The 19,381-nt window shown below is 44.2% G+C and overlaps 1 protein-coding gene and 1 non-coding gene across 17 annotated transcripts in view; one reads left to right on the top strand and one right to left on the bottom strand.

Annotated features, from left to right (window-relative positions):
- Positions 1-19,381, bottom strand: part of SIPA1L1 (signal induced proliferation associated 1 like 1) — a 502,483-nt gene that overhangs the window by 365,162 nt on the left and 117,940 nt on the right. For 9 of the 16 annotated variants that reach the window (XM_042252708.1, XM_012181952.3, XM_042252713.1 and 6 more), the window contains exon 1: positions 17,655-17,789. The exons of 1 other annotated variant lie outside the window; for it this stretch is intronic. The gene's annotated coding sequence lies outside the window, so the exon portion shown is untranslated. Of the gene's footprint in view, positions 1-17,654; positions 17,790-18,016; positions 18,905-19,381 lie in introns of those variants that run through there. 6 more of the 16 variants (XM_060418234.1, XM_060418236.1, XM_060418235.1 and 3 more) reach the window with 3 other exon arrangements.
- On the top strand, positions 6,572-6,644 carry TRNAY-AUA (transfer RNA tyrosine (anticodon AUA)). The gene has a single exon. It is a non-coding gene; the product is annotated as a tRNA-Tyr (tRNA).

The raw sequence follows: 19,381 nt of genomic DNA, 5'->3' as shown, positions 1-19,381 counted from the left end.
GAGTGGAAACTACTGGTTAAAAGAACATAACAAATTTTACAACAGGGGAGTAAATCAGGAAACAGCAGGTGAATCCGTTTACCACCTAAGAATGAATCTCAAAGGGCCCATTCCACTGGGATATATAAACAAACAAAATGAGAAATGGTCCCTATCTTCAAAGAATCTACACTTACCTGAGAAGGCAGTGTTTTTCAGTGCCTGCCTGCACACATCCCTTGACCCAATGTCCGATAAAGGCAAAACTCACAATTTTACACTGCCACACAAGGCATGCATTCAATAAAAATTTGGTCAACAAATGCAACACTTGTTGGCTCTTAGGCCTAAAGCTGTTAACTACCTCAAAGGTTTCCAAGCCTGGCTTCACAGCTCAATCTGAACTTTCCAAAGGCTGAGAATCCATGCACTTCAAATGCTGTCCAGATGACTCTGATCCTCAAGGGAGATAGAACATGCATCTCACTGAGCCCCTGTGAAATGTGTGAAAGCCTTTACAATGACCCTATCCTGAATGATCCCACCTATACACGCAACGGTGTACAGACAGCCTGGCCCACTTGCACGCAGTTCCACTGGGAACTAGGAGTCTTTTCTGACACTCATTCAAACACCTGTATTGACTCACTGTTCCACTGTCTGGGGTCTGAGAAGACAAGGGTAAACTCTCCCCCTACCCTATGACTCATTTTGAATCCCTGAGACAGGGATGACTCCTTCTGAGTCTTCTCTGGGTGTATGCGTTAATAATTAAACTGTAAGCTCGTTAAGTATACAATACAGTAGAGCAGCATTCCAGACAAGGGAGACAGCAAGGTAACAGCAACCAGACAGACGGCAAGGCAACAGCAACCAGACAGACGGCAAGGAAGGAGGTGGCTCTGAAGATGGAGAAAATCACAGATAAAACTGTTCAGAGGGTAGAAGAGTTCAGAGGGTAGAACTGCCTGAGGGGACAGGAGGGTAAGATAATGGTGAGGGGCAAGATATGCAGGGAGCGGTTAGAGATAAAGCTATGGGTAAATAAACCTGCATGCTAAGTCACCTCAGCACACTGATTTCACCTACCTTGTGAATTGAATGGAACTAAAATCAAAAGTGACAAAGGCTCAAAGGAAGTCAGGGTAGCTGGGAAGTGGAGAAGGTAGAGGACAGAGTCCTGGAGAGGGCAAAGAAATCAGATGAACAGAGAAGGAGCGACCCAAGAGAAAGGTCATAAAGCAGGCAGGACAGTATATGTTTGATGTACTAGAACCACTTAAATTCCTCCAGGGTGGCGCGTGTACCTGAGTGGTCCATTAGAAAGAATAATCAGGCAAGATGCCGGGAGTCTGGGGCAGCAAGAGTCAAGCCGGTCAGAGAGGAGCCTGCTACAGCCACCCAGGTGTGAAGGTCAAGGGCCTGAGGGACCTCCTGGCAGTCTGCTGGTTAATACTCTGTGCTTCCAGTGCAGGATTTGTGGGTTCAGTCCCTCGCTAGGGAACAACCCGCATGCGTGTACTGTGGCCAAAATAAATTAACTGTTTAAAAAAGGTCAAGGGTCTGCATACGATGGTGGCAATAAAACAAAAAGGACAAGTAGAAAACAGTCAATTCAAAAGGGGGAAAAAAGGCAAGGCAAGGCTTGGTCCCGGACCAGACCCAAGGTAAAAGAAAGGCAAGAATCCAAGATGACTTCTAAGAGGTATCAGAAAAGGTCATGAAAGAGGCAGGCAGCGGTCAGGCAGAGGCAGGGAATGGAGAGCAGTGAGCGCAGTGGTGAATTAGCACAGGGCGGCTTTGTTGACAGAAACATCAAAGTTCACTCCTCACTCCACAGACACACACAGCTAAGGGAGGCTTTGCTATCTTCCCTGGTCCCAGCACAGGCTGTCGTTTCTATAGATCTGAAACCTGTACCACTGCCACCAAAGTTAAAGAGCTTTGATAAAGCGAGGTGAAAGCAGCCAGGCACGTGGGACTACACGCTGTGTGACAGAAAACATCCGGGAAAGGCACATCTAGAAAAATGGACAGCGCGTGAGTGGCAGCCTAGGGATGCGCGGGGAGGTGGGTGGGACTGCGGAGAAATGAGGCTAGAGCTTCTTCCGGGGTGAGAAAGATCCTCTCAAGTCGTTTACGGTGGGGGTTACCTTACGAATTACTGACTGACCTGTACACTTCAAGTGGGAAAACTGTACAGTAAGTGAATTATAACACAATAAAGGTTATTTAAAAAAAAACAACCTTAGTAGTGCATACATAGGTATTGTAACTTCAGAAGCTTAGAGATTATCTCCCCAGTAAACATGATTTTGAAACTAGGGTGCAAATAAAAAGCCATTATATATGATTTGGAAATCCCAAAAGTTCTGAGAAAGTCTTAAGGAAGTCATGTTCCTTCCAGGAGAAAAAAATTAAGCATGGAAAAGATACAGAACTAAATATACAAATACTATTTAAATTATTTCTTACAATTGATCTAAGCTTTCTAATGTGAATGTGAAGTCGCTCAGTCGTGTCCGACTCTTTGCAACTCCATGGACTGTAGTCTACCAGGCTCCTCTGTCCATGGGATTTTCCAGGCAATAGTACTAGAGTAGATTGCCATTTCCTTCTCCAAGGGATCTTCCCAACCCAGGGATTGAACCCGGGTCTCCCACATCATAGACAGATGCTTTACTGTCTGAGCTACCAGGGAAGTCCAAGCTTTCTAAAATGTACTTCAAAAGGAAAGACAAAGACTGAAGGTTTTATGAGACAATTATGTCAAGTGATTCTGTACTGAATACCTATAGTTCAGTTTCTTAGATGCTAAATCAAATAATGTGTAGTAAGCAGATGCTAGGAAAAGCAAAAAAGATTATATAACTTAACAATTATTGAGCAGATGGGTCAACTTATGTTATAAATCTGAAGACCTGATAAAAACTCTAACATGGAGAGATGTCCTCTTGCTTGAAAGATAACCAGAGAACTACCCAAATAATCTCTGCCTCCACAGTACCTACCGAAAAACAGTGCTTGTCCCCTGATGCCTTGGCTGTTCAGTCACGAAGTCATGTCCGCTTCTTTGCAACCCCATGGACTGTAGCATGCCAGGCTTCCCTGTCCTCCACTATCTCTGGGAGATGGCTCAAACTCATGTCCATTGAGTCGATGATGCCATCCAACCATTTCAACCTCTGTCTTCTCCTCCTGCCCTCAATCTTTCCCAGCATCAGGGTCTTTTCCGGTGAGTTGGCTCTTCGCAGCAGGTAGGCAAAATATTGGAGTTTCAGCTTCAGCAGCAGTCCTTCCAATTTGATTTCCTTTAGGACTGACTGGTTTGATCTCCTTGTCTTCTCCAGCACCATAGTTCAAAAGCATCAATTCCTTGGCTCTCAGCCTTCCTTACAGACCAACTCTTACATTAGAACATGACTACTGGGAAAAAACCATAGCTTTGACTATAACAGGTATTTGTTGCCAAAGTGATGTCTGCTCATTAATACAATAAGTGTGTCATAGCTTTTCTTCCAAGGAGCAAGCATCTTTTAATTTCACTGTCCGCAGTGATTCTGGAGCCTAAGAAAATAAAACCCATCAGTTTCCACTTTTCCCCCATCTATTTGCCATGAAGTGATGGGATGGATGCCATGATCTTAGTTTTTTGAATGTTGAGTTTTAAGCCAGCTTTTTCATTCTCCTCTTTCGCCTGATGCCTTGCTTCACTGTTAAACCCATTACTGCCCCCTTTCTATGGAACACGTAGAATATTTTTTAGACCAAGTTCCCAAAGACTGTCAGTTATTCATCAAGTTATATTCGCTACATGTGTCAGGCTCTCAAAGGCACCCTTTTAAAACGGCTTTACAAGCACACACCGCTGATGCCAAATGCAGTGTGTAAACCAGGAGGGCAGTGAAGAAACAGCAGTAGCATTACTGCTCAAACTGCCTTATGGATCAAAAGAACCAAGAACCACCATCATATCTCTCAAATGAAGATGTTCCTAAACAACACCCTAACTGTTGGAAAAATATCAATGATCAGCAAATACTGTATTTCAAACCTACAACTATTTACTTCTACCTCTAAAGAAAGATGCGTAATACATTCAGAATACCTCTCACTGAAATATAAGACTGATGGTCTTTTTGTTGCTGTTGCTCAGTCCCCAAGTTGTATCTCCTTGAGACCCCATGGACTGCAACACACCAGGCTTCCCTATCCCTCACCAGCCCCCGAATGGAGAATCCCTCTCCAATGGGAATCCCTCCCAAACTCCCAAAGTTTCCCCAAGTTCATGTCCATTGAATCAATGATGCCATCCAACAATCTCATCCTCGGTCACCCTCTTTGCCTTCTGCCTTCAATCTTTCCCAGCACAAGGTCTTTTCCAATGAGTTGGTTGTTCAAATCAGGTGGCCAAAGTATTGGAGCTTCAGCATGAGCCACATTCAACACTTTTACTTAGATCCTAAACAAATTTTAATTTCAGTGGATTCAAATATACATTTAACATATTTTATGTGACTGTAAGAAAATTTTAAGCAACCAAAAATATATGATTACATAAACAGGCATTCTGAAAGAAACACAGAGAATGGTCCCCCTTATAAATCGGGCCTATTAGACCCAATTCATTAACTGTTCAAAGTTATAGAAAGCATAAAACAATAAAGACTTTGAGAAAGGAAGGAGCTGGGGTTCTTTTCCACTACAACATCCTCCCACATATTAAGTAAAGTCACTTTTGCAGAAAGCTCTGTTAACTAAGGGGCAAGTCTGGCACTACACGCCCATTTACCACCCCAATGGCTCTACACAAAATAAAGCCCCCTGACACCAAGTTCTCCCAAAAGCTGCTCAGGAATCACAGAATCAAAGAGATCACAAGATCAAAGGATCAGGAATCACAGGATCAAAGAGAATGCTTTTGCACCTATCCACAGAGAAAGCCAGCCTTCGGAGGGAAAATGCCAACTTTCCCCAATTACATTCTGGCCTATGACATAAGTAGTTCCACAAAGTATATAAGATGGTAACCAGTCTACTTTCCAGAAATAATACCACCACCAAAGGACATTACTTCAGCAGTCTGAACTTTTTTTTTCTTTCACTTGATCTCAAGAATTCTGAGACAGGCAAACACTTTCCCTTTTTCACACCGAAGAGAAAAGTGAAGCTTGTGAGGATTAATAGGCCTGCCCAGCTGCCAACTTGACTTGGTCCACACTATCTCATACCTAATACGTACCACTCAGCTCGATTCCCCACCCAAACCCGCTCCTCCAGCCTTCCCCATTTCAATATATGGCACCTCCATTATCCCAGTTGCTCAGGCCCCAAACCTTGGTGTTACCCTTGACTCCACTCTTTCTCTCACTCCACATCGTTCACCCTTCTGTGAACCAAACTATGTTAGCCTCACCTGAGATGAGTCCAAAATCCAGCCACCTCTCATCGCCTCTGCTACTGCACCATCGTATCTCACCCAGGTCACTGCTAGACCGTCTCCCTGTCTCCACCTTTGCCCCCACCCCTCATTCCATTCTCTACACATCAGCGTTCTGTCTCTTAAAAATACGTCAGATCAAATCCCTTCGGACAAAACCCTCTGGAGGCTTCCCTTATATTCTGGGATGAGAACAGTATCTGCCATCTAGAAGGTGTTCATTGAACACTGCTGATTCGTGAGTGAAGGGAGAATGGCCAAACTCACAGTGCCAGGGCGACACAAATCTTCCAATGTTCTTCGGTAAGATGGAGACCAGATTTATAATAGCCCACAATCCGCATGAGAGAAAACTCCAATTTTAATCCGCATAACTCAATCGTATTGGGTTCGATCCCTGTGTTGGGAAGATCCCCTGGAGGAGGGCACGGCAACTCACTCCAGCACTCTTGCCTGAAAAGTTCCACGGACAGAGGAGCCCGGCAGGCTACAGTCCATTGAGTCGCAAAGGGCTGAACACAACAAAGCGCGCACACACACCCAAACTCAATCTTATAACACATCATCAGTCCTATGCTGCATTTCCAACAACAAATTAAAACGAAAAGATCACTGTAGAAAGCCATGACATCTCACACTAGGTTATCTGAACACTACAGACCTGGCAGCAAGGGCAACTGCCAGCTTATTACTGCAGCACTGGTCAGGAGACCTGCGTGACTCTTCTGTGTTCAGGGACATGATGCCATGATATCTCAGGACCACCTCACTCAAAAGCGACCAGGGCTCCAAAAGACTCAGAAGTGAGCACCTAAGAGAAGAGGTGCTAAGCGTTCCTAAATCTCTACACAGTGGCACTACACCAGTCATCTGAAACTGGAATTAACTTTCTAGTGTGTTACCAGTAACATCAGAAAGACTAGCTTCCGGATTGTCTCTTGCCAAAATGATGAAGACAGACTCTCAGCTGAGCTAAAATGTTGATTATTTTCAGAGTGAAACTAATACTAGAATTATTCACCATTATAGCATCTTCTCACTAAAATGTTTGAGTTAAAAACAAAAACGCTAAATTTCTTGTTAGCTCTTTGAAAAATATGTCTACTATCTGCAAAAAAGCCCTAATCTCACTAACTCATAATAATACAGTTTTCCCTGGTGGCTCAGATGGTAAAGCGTCTGCCTATAATGCGGGAGACCCAGGTTCAATCCCTGGGTCAGGAAGATCCCCCCGGAGAAGAAAATGGCACCCCACTCCAGTACTCTTGCCTGGAAAATCCCATGGAGGGAGGAGCCTGGTAGGCTACAGTCCATGCGGTCACAAAGAGTCGGACATGACTGAGCAACTTCACTTTCACATAATAATACGTTCACAGAATTTTAACATTTGATCTCAAAGGAAGTTTAATTCAACCCTCAACTTTCCTACTACAAATGAAACGGTTACCTGGTTCATAACAAATGAACAATGAAGATTTGTTAACGAATGAACAAATGACTGAAGATCCAAAAGGTGTATAGTAGTTTAGTCGCTACGTCGTGTTCGACTCTTGCAACCCCAAGGACTATAGCCTGCCAGGCTCCTCTATCCACGGGATTCCCCAGGCAAGAATATTGGAGTGAATTGCCATTTCCTTCCCCAGGGGAACTTCCCGACCCAGGAACCAAACCCAGGTCTCCTGAATTGCAGGCAGATTCTTTACTGACTGAGCTACAAAGGAAGCCCAAAAGGGGTATATGACTCTTTAAAGACCTGACAATTGGTGGAAAAATCTAGAAGTAGCCAAAACTAAGTGTTTAGATTTCCTTGGAGTGGGCTTGGAGGTAGGGGGAAGAAAAAAAAGATTTGAAAACCTTATCTGGGTCCTCAGGAAAACCTTAAGCAAAATTCATTAAAGCCTGTTTCCTTTAGTTCTGTTACTTAGAAAAGCACTTGATAAAATAAATTTAGCCAAGACAGATCTCCTTGGAAACCAAGAGGCAGAACTGTCTAGTGTTTTTTTCTTCCTCCACACAAAGAATATTTAATGTAGGACTATTTTCATAATAAACAGATACAATTGTTTTGCATCAAAAGTAAAACAGGTGGCTTTTGGCAAAAAGGAAAAATCCAATCAGATGAGAGGAATGGATCACTGAGAAGGACCACATCAATCACTGGAAGATTATCAGCCACATGAGGGCAGGAGCTGTGCATCCTTTTTCCACTAGAAGCACCCACTGGCCCCTGGCATGTGAGTGAATGAGTGAGTGAAAGTCATCCAGTCATGTCTGACTCTTAGAATTCTCTAGGCCAGAATACTGGAGTGGGGAGCCTTTCCTTTCTCCAGGGGATCTTCCCAACCCAGGGATAGAACCCAGGTCTCCAGCATTGCAGATGGATTCTTTACCAGCTGAGCCATAGGGGAAGACCTGGCACGTAGTAGGAGTCAATAAATACTTATGAGTTAATTAGTAAGTAAATTACTCCTTCCAGACCCACCCATGCAGACTTAGATTAATTTGGTCACCACTAAATAATACCTTGTGCGTGCGTGAGTGCATGCTAAGCCACTTCAGTTGTGTTCAACTCTTTGCAACCCTGTGTACTATAGCCTGCCAGGCTCCTCTGTCCATGGGATTCTCCAGGCAATACTGGAGTGGGCTGTCATGATCTCCTCCAGAGGATCTTCCCGACCCAGGGATCAAACCCGCGTCCTTTATGTCCCTTGTATTGGCAGGCAGGTTCTTTACCACTAGCACCATCTGGGATGCCCAAACAACGCTTTGCCTTGTATATGCAAGCATAGTACATCTTTCCTCCATAGAAATTCTACCAATTGTCCCCTCAAGTAATACACTTATCCAAAATATCCTTATACTTTTATTAAGAAGGTGAGAAAGTACGTCTTACGCAGCCTAAATTATTAAAGTAGCCACTGAGTTTGCTGTTCTAGGTCCAGTCTCTCTCCTTCAATTCAGCCAGGTTAATTTTATGTTCTTTGTACATCCTAGAAAATACAACAATACTGTGGCTAAGTATTCTATCTTTGTGTGGCCCACTGCTATTCGTTGAGCAGATACGGAAAATCAGCAATTACTGGACTGGAATGGGAAAGGCAAAAGAGTGTCAATGAAAAAAATACCACATAGTGAAAGGTCTCATAATAACTGACCCCCTTTGAAAATCTTGAGATTACTATCAGAGGCTTTCATTAAAAAGACTGACGGTAATTTTCTTTAGCACAATGCTAGAACTGACACAGATGGTTTGAGTATTTATACCCATTGAGGTAACACACTCAATCTTCAAGATCAATTCAAGGTTCATCACCTTTTTGAAGCTTTCCCAAATCATAGGACTCAATATCTGTGCAAACACTTTGTAAACTAGGAAGTGCTAGACTATAGGTCTTATTATACTAGTTGCCGGTTGACAGCCTCACCTACATTCTGCCATTTAAATCATCTTACTTAATTCTTCAAGTGGGTCTCATCTCCTCCCCAAAAATGAAGAATTCTCTGAATTGTTTTCTCAATTTCTCTATTACATCTCTATTTCTCAACACCTACAACAGCGTAAGTTAAAAATAAGTATCACTCAAACTTCCTGACTTCAATATATGTTACAAAACTAATCTAAAAAGCTTAAAGTGGTACTGACATGGTGGTTTAGTCGCTAAGTTATATCCATCTCTTGCGATCTCATGGATTTTAGCCTGCCAGGCTCCTCTGTCCACGGGATTCTCCAAGAATACTGAAGTGAGTAATAGCCATTTCCTTCTCCAGAGGATCTTCCTGACCCAGGAATTGAACCTGGGTCTCCTGCATTACCGGTAGATTCTTTACCAGTTGAGCTATGAGGGAAGCCCTGGTACCATAGAGACAGACAAATGGATCAATGAAACAGAAGTCAGTCCAGAAAGAAACCATCAAGAATGTGGCCAACTGGTCTTCGACAAGGACAGTAAGACCACTGAAAGGGAAAAGCAGTCTCTTCAACATATTCAGCTGAGAAAACCTGATATCTGCACACAAAAGAAGGAAGTTAGATCCTCTTCTTACACTATATATATAAATTAACTCAAAATGGATTAAAGACTGAAACGTAGGAAGTACGACTTAAAAACTTCTAGACAAAAACACAGAAAACTCCATGATGTTGGACTTGGCAAAGACTTCTTGGATACGATGCTAAAAGCAAAAGGGATTGCTTTTTGATGGGATTACAACAAAATTGTAAACTCTCATGCATTAACTGACACAACATAGTAAAAAGGAGGTGTACGAAAGGGGAGATAATACATGCAAATCATGCACCTGACAAGGGACTAATATTCAAAATACATAAAGAACTCCTACAACTCAACAACAAAATCTCAAATAACCTAATCAAAAAATGAGTGGACTTACGACATTTCTACAAAGATGATATGCAAATGGCCAACAAGCACATGAAAGATGCTCAACATAACTTATCAATAGAGAAATGCAAATCAGAACCACAGTGAGACATTACTTCCTGCCCATTAGAATGGCTACTATCAAAAAATAATAAAAAAAATAACAAGTGTTGGCAAAGAAGGGCAATAACATTGAAACACTGCTGGTGGGAGTGTAAGATGGTATAACTGCTATGAAAATGAGTATGGAGGTTACTCAAAAAAATTAAAAATAGAACCATTATATCATACGGAAATCCCACTTTTGAGTATATAGCCAAAGGAACTGAAAACAGGGTCTCAAAGAGATACGTGAGCATCATGTTCATAGCAGCACTATTCACAATAGCCAAGAGGTAGAAGCAACCCAAGTGTACACCTATGAATGGACGGGTAAACAAAGTGATACACACATACAATGTAATATTCCCTGGTGGCTCAGCTGGCGGTGGCTCAGCTGGTAAAGAATCCACCTACAATGCAGGAGACCCCAGTTCGATTCCTGGGTCACAAAGCTCCCTGGAGAAAGGATGGGCACCCACTCTGGTATTTTGGGGCTTCCCTGGTGGCTCAGATGGTAAAGAATCCGCCTGCAATGCAGGCAAGCTGGGTTAGATCCCTGGGTTGGGAAGATTCCCTAGAAGTGGGCATGGCAACCCACTCCAGCATTCTTGCCTGGAGAATCCCCATGGAGAGAGGAGCCTGGTGGGCTACAGTCCACAGGGTCGCAAAGAGTTGGACACGCCTGAGCACAAAGCACAATATTATTCAGCCTTAAAAGGGAAGGAAATCCTACCACGTGGCAACAGGAATGAACCTGGAGGACACTATGCTGAGAGAAATAAACCAGTCACAAAAAGATAAATACCACACGATACCACTTGTATGAGGTATCTAAAAAGGTCAAATTCATAGAAACAGAAAGTAGACCAGTGATGGCCAGGGATGGGGGAAGGGAAAGGAGAAGTTGTATAGGGGGTATAGTTCCCAATTTGTGAGATGAAAGCAGTCGGAACTTCTGTTTCACAACAACGTGAATATACTTAACATGACTAAACAGTATTCTTAACAACAGCTGAGACGGTAAATTTTAGGCTATGTGTTCTTTACCCCAGTAATAAAAGTAAGTGCCACAGGCAACCACCAAATTGGATTTACTTGTTCTAGCACCACTGCAGGAGTTCTAAGCAGCCTGATCCTTTCAGCTGCTGGCAGTCATTTCCAAATTTCTTCCAAGTTGTCTTTTTCAACCAAGGGGACAGTACACATGATCGGAGGCTCTCCTATACCCATCCAAACTGAAGCTTCCACATGCACCTTACTGTCAAGCATAAATCCAAACATGATATAAAAGTCATTGTGTTCTCAACTGAGTGCGGGAGGAGCATAAAAGAATCACCTGTTGAGTTTCTTCAAACCACCCATCCACCCAGAGAAATACCCCACAGCCCACTGGGAGCTGCCAACCCTCCCCTACACACCTGATCCAAACCCTTGAAAAATCACTGTTTTTAAATACTCCCTTGACGACAGCCTTCAGAACAATCCCTTTGAAAGTGATTATTAGGTTGAGGCTCTCTTAATAAGCCTTTTCTGTGACTCCTATAGCTCTCCAAAACCTATCATGTACCTACTGAAACATTATTTTGTCATGCAATTATTATACCCCATTTCCTATTGCAAAATATCAGTGCTAAGATCCTAATTAAAATAAATAAATAAAGTAACACTGAGGCTCTTGGAAGAATCGCAGGCACTTCTCAAACCAGAAAAGAGATGAGGGTCAGGAACCACATTCAGTCTTAAGCCTCCGAACGGGTTTCCCAAGGACACATTCTGAGCCAGAAGTCAAACCCCATCCCAAACATATATATGCACACAGAGCACGCTCTCTTTACACGTGAAATTCCAGCTACTCAGAAATTAGACTCTAGCAAAATATATTGACAGAAGCTTCTGAGGTCTTCGTTGGGGCAGCCAGAAGCATGGCCAAGGGAAAGGGAGGACTTAAATCGGCTACACACTAGCCCTCATTTCAAGAGGAAGAACAACTTGTTTTCAGTCTCTGAAAGAAAAGGCAGTATGGTTCTCACAAGTCACATATTTACATTTCTTGCAAAAATATGGAAAACACTCCTATTTATTTCCCTAAGTATGCACAGATGAAACAAGGAATCAGAGCCAAACTGGGTGAAAATTTTACAACATCCTATTAATGTATAATTATATATGCCTCCTATAAGTATCTCCATATAAGTAACCCTCTGTTCTTAAAAACTTGAAACATCACAGTTTAGTCATCAGTTGTTTCTCTGAAAGCATCAAAAAATAAAAAGAAACTTATAAAAACCAACAGTCAGTCAATTGTGAGAACTAAGACTGTAAAAGGAAATGCAAAGATCTCAGAATATATCAAACTATAATTCCTATCTAGGCAAATAATTGAGAATATAAAAAAATGAATTAGAAAAAAATAATATAGGACCCAACGTAAATGATACTGATCAGAGTCAAGTCTTAACTATAGGAATGTGGTCATTCAGCACACAGCCCTTTGCTTTTTACTTCTTAATAGCTTCACTCTGAGAAGTCTGGACCTCATTCTAAAAGGGAGCAAGACGTTGAGCCGCAAAGGAACAATCAATGGCTATAGACTATACTTACAGCTTTGGTAAAAGGCTTTCTGGAAAAAAATAGAGAAAAGAGGAATAACCAAAATTCACCCTCGTGTCTCTGAAAATCATTTAACCTGGACCTACTCTAGGGGAGGAGAAAGAAAAAAAGGAAGCCAGTGGCCACCACGGCTGGCTGGTCAGTCAGCTCCAGTCGCCTCTAAGTGACCCCTGTGTTTGTGCAAATCGGTAACTCTCCATCTCCAGGTCAGCATTCTCCAACAAGCAAACATTCTCCCCATGCCTCTCCTGAACTGAAAAAAAAGGGAAATCTAACATTATGTAATCGCCCGTTTCCCACAATTTAAAGTTAGGCATACTACAATTCTAATTAGAGGGAGAACTTGGTGCAACATGACAAGGAACAAATTAGGAAGCCAAAGGCTGAAAATTCTCATCCCGACCTGCAGAGGCCGAGAGAAACAGCTTCGCCTGCCCCGGTGGCACACCCCTCTCAAGGCACTGCTGTTGACTAAAGTCCAACGGAAGAAGCCCCTGACGTTCCTCCGTGTCATTTGGTGTCATCTCCCTAGATCCTCAAGAAAACACTCACGTCCTCTTCACAGCTGGAGTTACATCACTCCTCCCAGGCAGAAAGAAAAGGAGAAAGTGGATGTGGACCAGTCCCTAACCTCAAAAGATACTCCCTATGCATTCTCTCACCCAGGTGATTACGAGCCCAGTCACACTTGTGTTATTCATCCTCACTCAAACCATCTGTGTTTAAGAGATCCAAGGTAAAGGGGATCTTTCCCATGTTTCTACGACTTGCTCCAGTGCTCATCAAAAACCCACCGAACGAATGAATGAGCCATCATCCAAGAGTAATTAACCTAGACTGTATAAAACCCTTCAAAAACAAAGTGCTATAAAAGTGTGTGGGTTTTGGCTTTTTTTTCTTTTTCTTTCAATTAGCTAAGCATAGAAAAAAAAAAACAAAAATCCAGTGAGGCCAATTTATTTCCCCGACCCAAACAGTACAAGTGCAATAGATAGAAAGTTGTTAGATTGTCAACCTCAAGTGATAGTGGAACACCCCTATTTTAAATAGCCCTGAATGTGGAACAGATACAAATTTTTGTGTGAGCGATGAAGCAATAACACAGCACTCTACCCTCCTGGGGGAAGGGAGAGTCCCTCATCAAAAGGGCAGTCACCCAAGTGGCAGGGATGTTTCTTCTCTCCTGGCTCAGATTACCCCAGTGGAAGTTGGGTGGGGCTATATATATATCACTCACATTTTCAACAGGAAGCTTCTACAACATTTTCCTGTTCTTTGTGCAATTATACCTCCACCTAACAAATCCTCCCTTGCCTCACCTCCCAATAACCCTTACCTGTAGCTGAGAGACAAGGCCTGAAGTTGCCATGGTTACAAAAATAAGGGGGGCACAACAACTTTTTTACAAATGAAAAATGAGTTTAAGGAAAAAATGGTCAACTACAAGTTAAATCTGGCTTCTCTAAAGTGTATACAAGTATATTATCCTCTGAGTTAAAAAAGAAAAAAAAAACTACAGGCGCTATGATGTAAATATTTTTAACTAACTCATAATTTCTTTCTCCACAACTTCGTAATTTGAGTAACCCCACTCCAGTACTCTTGCCTGGAAACTCCTATGGACGGAGGAGCCTGGTGGCTGCAGTCCATGGGGTCCTGAGAGTTGGACACGACTGAACAACTTCACTTCCACTTTTCACTTTCATGCAATGGAGAAGGAAATGGCAACCCACTCCAGTGTTCTTGCCTAGAGAATCCCAGGGATGGGGTCGCACAGAGTCGGACACGGCTGAGGCGACTCAGCAGCAGTAGCAGCAAAGCTTAGTTACCGAACACTACATCAATGCAGTGTTTCATGGCTTTTCAACCTTCATGTGCATTTTGTCTCATTAAGTTTTGCTTCTTCTCATTTTAGACATTTAATAAATACTGAATGCTTGAGTGGAGGGAAAAAGTAGTAAATAAATTTTAACATGATAGACTCTAAGATGGGGGGGCGGGGCAAACAACAGCAAACAAAAGAATACAATTAAATCTGAAGACCTGTCTTCCAGTCACTGCGTGATCACTGACCAGTTCTCCTATACTCTTCAAAAAAAATCATTTCAACTTTCTGGGCTTGTTTCCTCATCTGGAAAATGGAGAAGGGCTAAATGATTTACGCTCAAAATCCCTTCTAACAATCTACGAATCTGTTCGTCAGAAAGAACGAACATGTGGTTGCAAATAAAACTATGGTTTACAAGTTTCTTTCATACACATATTCTCAATAATTTCTGCAGCAAAGAGATGAAGCTTCACTGTGGGGGAAAAAAAATACTTTTTTTTTTTTTTTTTTTCAGAAAGATAGTTCAGGAAAAGGTTTGATTACTTTTTAATATCCCATAGCTGGAAAATTTGAAGCCCAAACGTTCTTGTGACCCCATGGACTGTAGCCCACCAGGTTCCTCTGTCCATGGGATTTCCCCAGGCAAGAATACTGGAGTGGGTTGCCATTTCCTTCTCTAGAGGATCTTCCCGAACCAGGGATCGAACCCAGGTCTCCCGCAGTGTAGGCAGACACTTTACCGTCTGAGCCACCAGGGAAGCCTAAAGACAAATACTGGGCCCCATTATTTCCAAAATTAATTCAAATATGTTATAATTCAAAAATAATTGCCAGCTATGCAACACTTTTATAGGGGTCTCAGGGTATCAGAACATCAAACCAGGGAAGGGTCACTACAAATGCCCCACTGCACTGCTTCTCGAGCCCCAGAACACAGTTTTACCCACCACTGGAATCACAGAACTCAACAGCATGCCTCCCAGACAGAGGCACTCAATAAATACTGTTTGACTTACTACAAACCTCGAAAGATTAGGAATACAGTGATATTATGGAGATAAGTTTTTTTTTCTGAATTGGAGATATAAAATTCTGTGATCTGAGTTGACAAGAAGAAAGATGCATTCTATATCAGAGGACTAGCTCTACTCAAGACTTAGCAACTGAACAACAAAGCTCTACGTTATGGGGATGAGTTAGTCTGTCTTCTTTAGAGAAAGTCCAATTTCATCAGTTTACCAAAAGGCTCAAATCTGCAATGTCTCCTGAAGATCTTCGGGCTAGGTATACTTCATATGTACACTGACATGGACCAATAGAAATGATGGCAGGACAGTGAGGACCAATAGGAAGCATATATTCATTTATCGTCAATCACTACATACATTCCCCTAAATTGCAAAGATTGAGAGGATCTGTACTCTTAAACATGCTCCGCCTCTCCTCATGCTCCTGTTTCACAGCTCAAAGAGAGAAAACAGCCATTCACTGAAAAACTCTAACTGATAGAACAGATACACGGCCCAACTCACAGTCAACCAAGGTCCTCCAAAGTCTCTGCAAAATCGCTTATCTCCAGCAATCTTCAATCTATGGCTTCAATAAAGTTACTAAAAGGTATTTCTCAATAGTTCTTTTAAAAAAAATTCAAGATGTGGCCAGGGATAGGGGTGGAGAGACCTACACCAAAATTACACATCTAATTCAATGCAAAAGCAAAGTAAGAAAACCAGGAAATCACAGTGAAAGGACAGAGTTAAAAGACTCTTACTATTAAATTGAGTGAGCTGCTTTGCAATTAGTATTGCAATTATTACCAGGAGTTCATCAACCTCATCACAGAATCCTACGATGAAGTCACAATTAATACTGCCTGACGCTTCAGATCTAAAAAGTTCACTGCACCGGAACAGCAATTTCAAACTCAAGGAGCAGTACCAGCAACCACAGAGAAGCTAACAGCAACACCTGCTGACTGTCTTGAGCCACCTGCCAAACTTGTTCCCTCACTCAACTAGAGAATAATGATATAGTCCACTTCAGGAGTCCTTCACTTAAGCATAATGGGATAAAAAAATAAGTTAACAGCCACAAATACCATTCACCCCTCAAAATCTCTTATTTTGCTCCTAACCATTTTTGTGCAAATCATCACCCAAAGCATTTTAAATGCACTGTTAATTGCTAATGCCTAAGTATAAATAATTTATTTCATGGGAAAAATATTTCAACATTAATTTTGTCCTTAAGAACTGGTACGTCATCTAATAGACACTTCAGTGACCATAAACTGCTTTATGAAAACCTTTTATTTGAGACTACTCCTGTTACCACCGTTCTATATTCTTTCCATCAGATTTTTTTTTTAAATTCTGGTAAAGGTGGCTTAATTGTAGCTTTGGAAAAAATGAAAAAGAGGAAAGTGAAGGTCATTAAATCCGGATTATACAGAAAATTAATACTGTTACTAAACTGGGTGCAGGCAATGATTCTACAGGACTTTATCCTGTACTTTCCCAAAATATTAAGTGAGAGAATCTTTGCCTGGGATGAATATTCCATATGAGAAAATGAGAGAAAGTTGACACTTAACTCCCACAGAGTACGGGTATAAAAACAATGGCTTTAAGAGTCTGAGTCAGAGTTTCAACATGAAAGGTTTGCTTTATAGAGGAAACGCCAACTCCAGTTCATCCAGACAGACCTGGAACCTGATGAAAGTCGACACCTCTACTCTGAAATTTGCATCGCATCACAGGCTCCCAGTTTACAAACGTAATCGTTTAGCAGGTAGTAAGAATTTCACTGAGTGCTGCCTCTAAAATACCCGTCAAGAAAAATAAAATTTGTAAGATAAATGCATCCTAGGGTCCATTAGCTTTGCTTCTCTTCAAAACGAATACCAACAACTCAATTAAACATCTTCCTTGAAAGTGAGCCACTTTCCTCGTCTCTATGTTCTCCAAATGGTGAACCGATGAAATTTCAACCTGCCCAACAAGATTACTTGTCCACCTAGAAATGCCGTGGAGCGATAGGGAGCTTGGCAAATTTCTTTTAAGGTCAGGATCGAAGTTGGAAACAGATGGGGCAAAGAAGAAAAAGTTCTTTTTTGCAGTACCTTCACAACGCCTCAGCCCTCTCGTGGTTTACTTGCTCCAAGAAAAAGCAGGTTAGAGCATCCTAGGATTTCGCTCCCCACCAGACCCCCGGGAGAGAAATGAACCACCCACGGGCACCGAGCTGCTCTTCCCCCTTTCTCACGATCAAACCTCTCGGCCTGTCCCTCCAGCACAGCGTGCAAAGCGCTCACCCAGGTGACTGAAGGGGAAGGGTCAGCCGGGAGGAAACGAGAGCGGCTGAGTGGGCGCAGCCGCCCCAACCGGGGCGCGGGTCTCCCGGCCTCTCGCACAGGCGCCTGGCGGAGAGTTGTGCAGATTCAGATTCCGAGGTGCGCGCGCGCGCGCGCGCCGGGCGCGGTGCAGCTCGGACTCGCCCCCGCCGGGTTGCGCTATCAGCACGCCACCAAATCGGAAATTAAAAACTTTGACCGGCCTCCCGGTGTACTGCTCCGTGCCCTGGACCCACGTCCTAGCCAGAAATGGGGTAGGGGCTGTCAAGAGTCTTGCACCCCCCAACTCCCCTCCCCGAATTCCGGGCGCTGGAGCCACTTACCGCTCGGCCCGGCCTCCCGGTGCCGCCGCGCGTCCGGGCGCGTCCGCCGCGCGCTCTCCTTGGGGGTAAAAAAGAGAGAGAAACCGTGTAGACGGTCGGCGCGCGCTCACTCGCCGCCTCCTCTGCGGATAACCGCAGGCTGCGAGGCCGGGTCGGGCGCTGCGCGGAGGGGGGGTGGGGATCGGGGAGGTGGAGGCGCAATCAGCCCAACTCCCGAGGCTTGATCAGAAGGGGACCTGGAATGCAGGCTGGAGAAAAGCCGGCGGGAGACTGCGCTCTCGGCGTAATCGGGGGGGGGCGGGGGGGGGCCGGAGGTGCACCCCCCAAGTCCCTGGGCATCAACTATTGTTTAGGCGCTTGGGGCCCCGCTCGCGCCGCCTCCGAGGTCCAGCGCCCCCCATCCCGCCCGCCTACCCCCCCCCCCAAAAGAAACAGCCGAGGGGGCGGCCGGCGCGGAAAGTGAGTGCGGAGTGGCTGGTGGGGGGGAGGTCCGAGGTGGACGCTGGGGAAAGGGGAAGTGCGTGCCAAGTGGGGGGGAGGGGACAGGTAACTGCAAGACGGGGGGCGAGAAGGCCCGGGAGGGTTGGTGGGGGAGGAAATGGGGAGGGAGCCACGAAGGCGGGAGAGGATGGAGCGGCTTGTGGGGGGCCAGGGTGGAGGGGTGGACGGCCTTTGAAGCCCAGACCTGGCCCTCCCCGGGGACCCTCCTCCCGGGGACTCAGCGGCGCTCTGACTTTCGCTCACTTGCTCACGCATACAGTGAACTCGCTCACAAAGTTGCCGGCGGTGGCAGCGCCGCACTCGCCCTTCCCCTCCCCTTCCCTCCCGGCTCGCCCGCCCCATTCCTTCCCCTCCTTCGCTCCCTCCCACCGTCCCTCCCCAAGTCTCGGGTGAGATCACCGCTGTGCTGTTCAGAGCTGCGCTCAAATCTCGCGAGATAAGCGACAACTCAGCCCAGACGGCGGGGGAAGTAGAACGAGTTAAAAGAAGATGCGGGGGGGGGGGGGGTGCGGGCAGGGGACCGCGGAACTCCTAGTTGCTATGACGACGGCAAAGCCCTGGATTCCTGTCTTCTGCAGAGAGCCCAGGCTGCAAACGTGGGTGCAGGTTTCCAACCTGCACCTTCCCTTGCCCGACGCCCTAATAATGGCGGGGAAAGCAAGGGCTGGAAGCGGGAAAAGGACATTTAAACCTCTTCGAGAGGGTTACCTGCATCATGACATCTGGCCAAATTTGGCAAATGAGGCTAATTATTTAAGAGGTCCTGGGACAGATTTCTGCCACAGAAGTCAGCACATCTGTGAACCCCCAATTTCCTACCATATATTCAGTTTTTCAACCTTCCTGTCTTAACCGCAGCCCCCA

Source organism: Ovis aries, chromosome 7 (genome assembly GCF_016772045.2).
Source record: "Ovis aries strain OAR_USU_Benz2616 breed Rambouillet chromosome 7, ARS-UI_Ramb_v3.0, whole genome shotgun sequence".
Classification (NCBI taxonomy): domain Eukaryota; kingdom Metazoa; phylum Chordata; class Mammalia; order Artiodactyla; family Bovidae; genus Ovis; species Ovis aries.
This window is presented reverse-complemented; position numbering and strand designations above follow the sequence as displayed.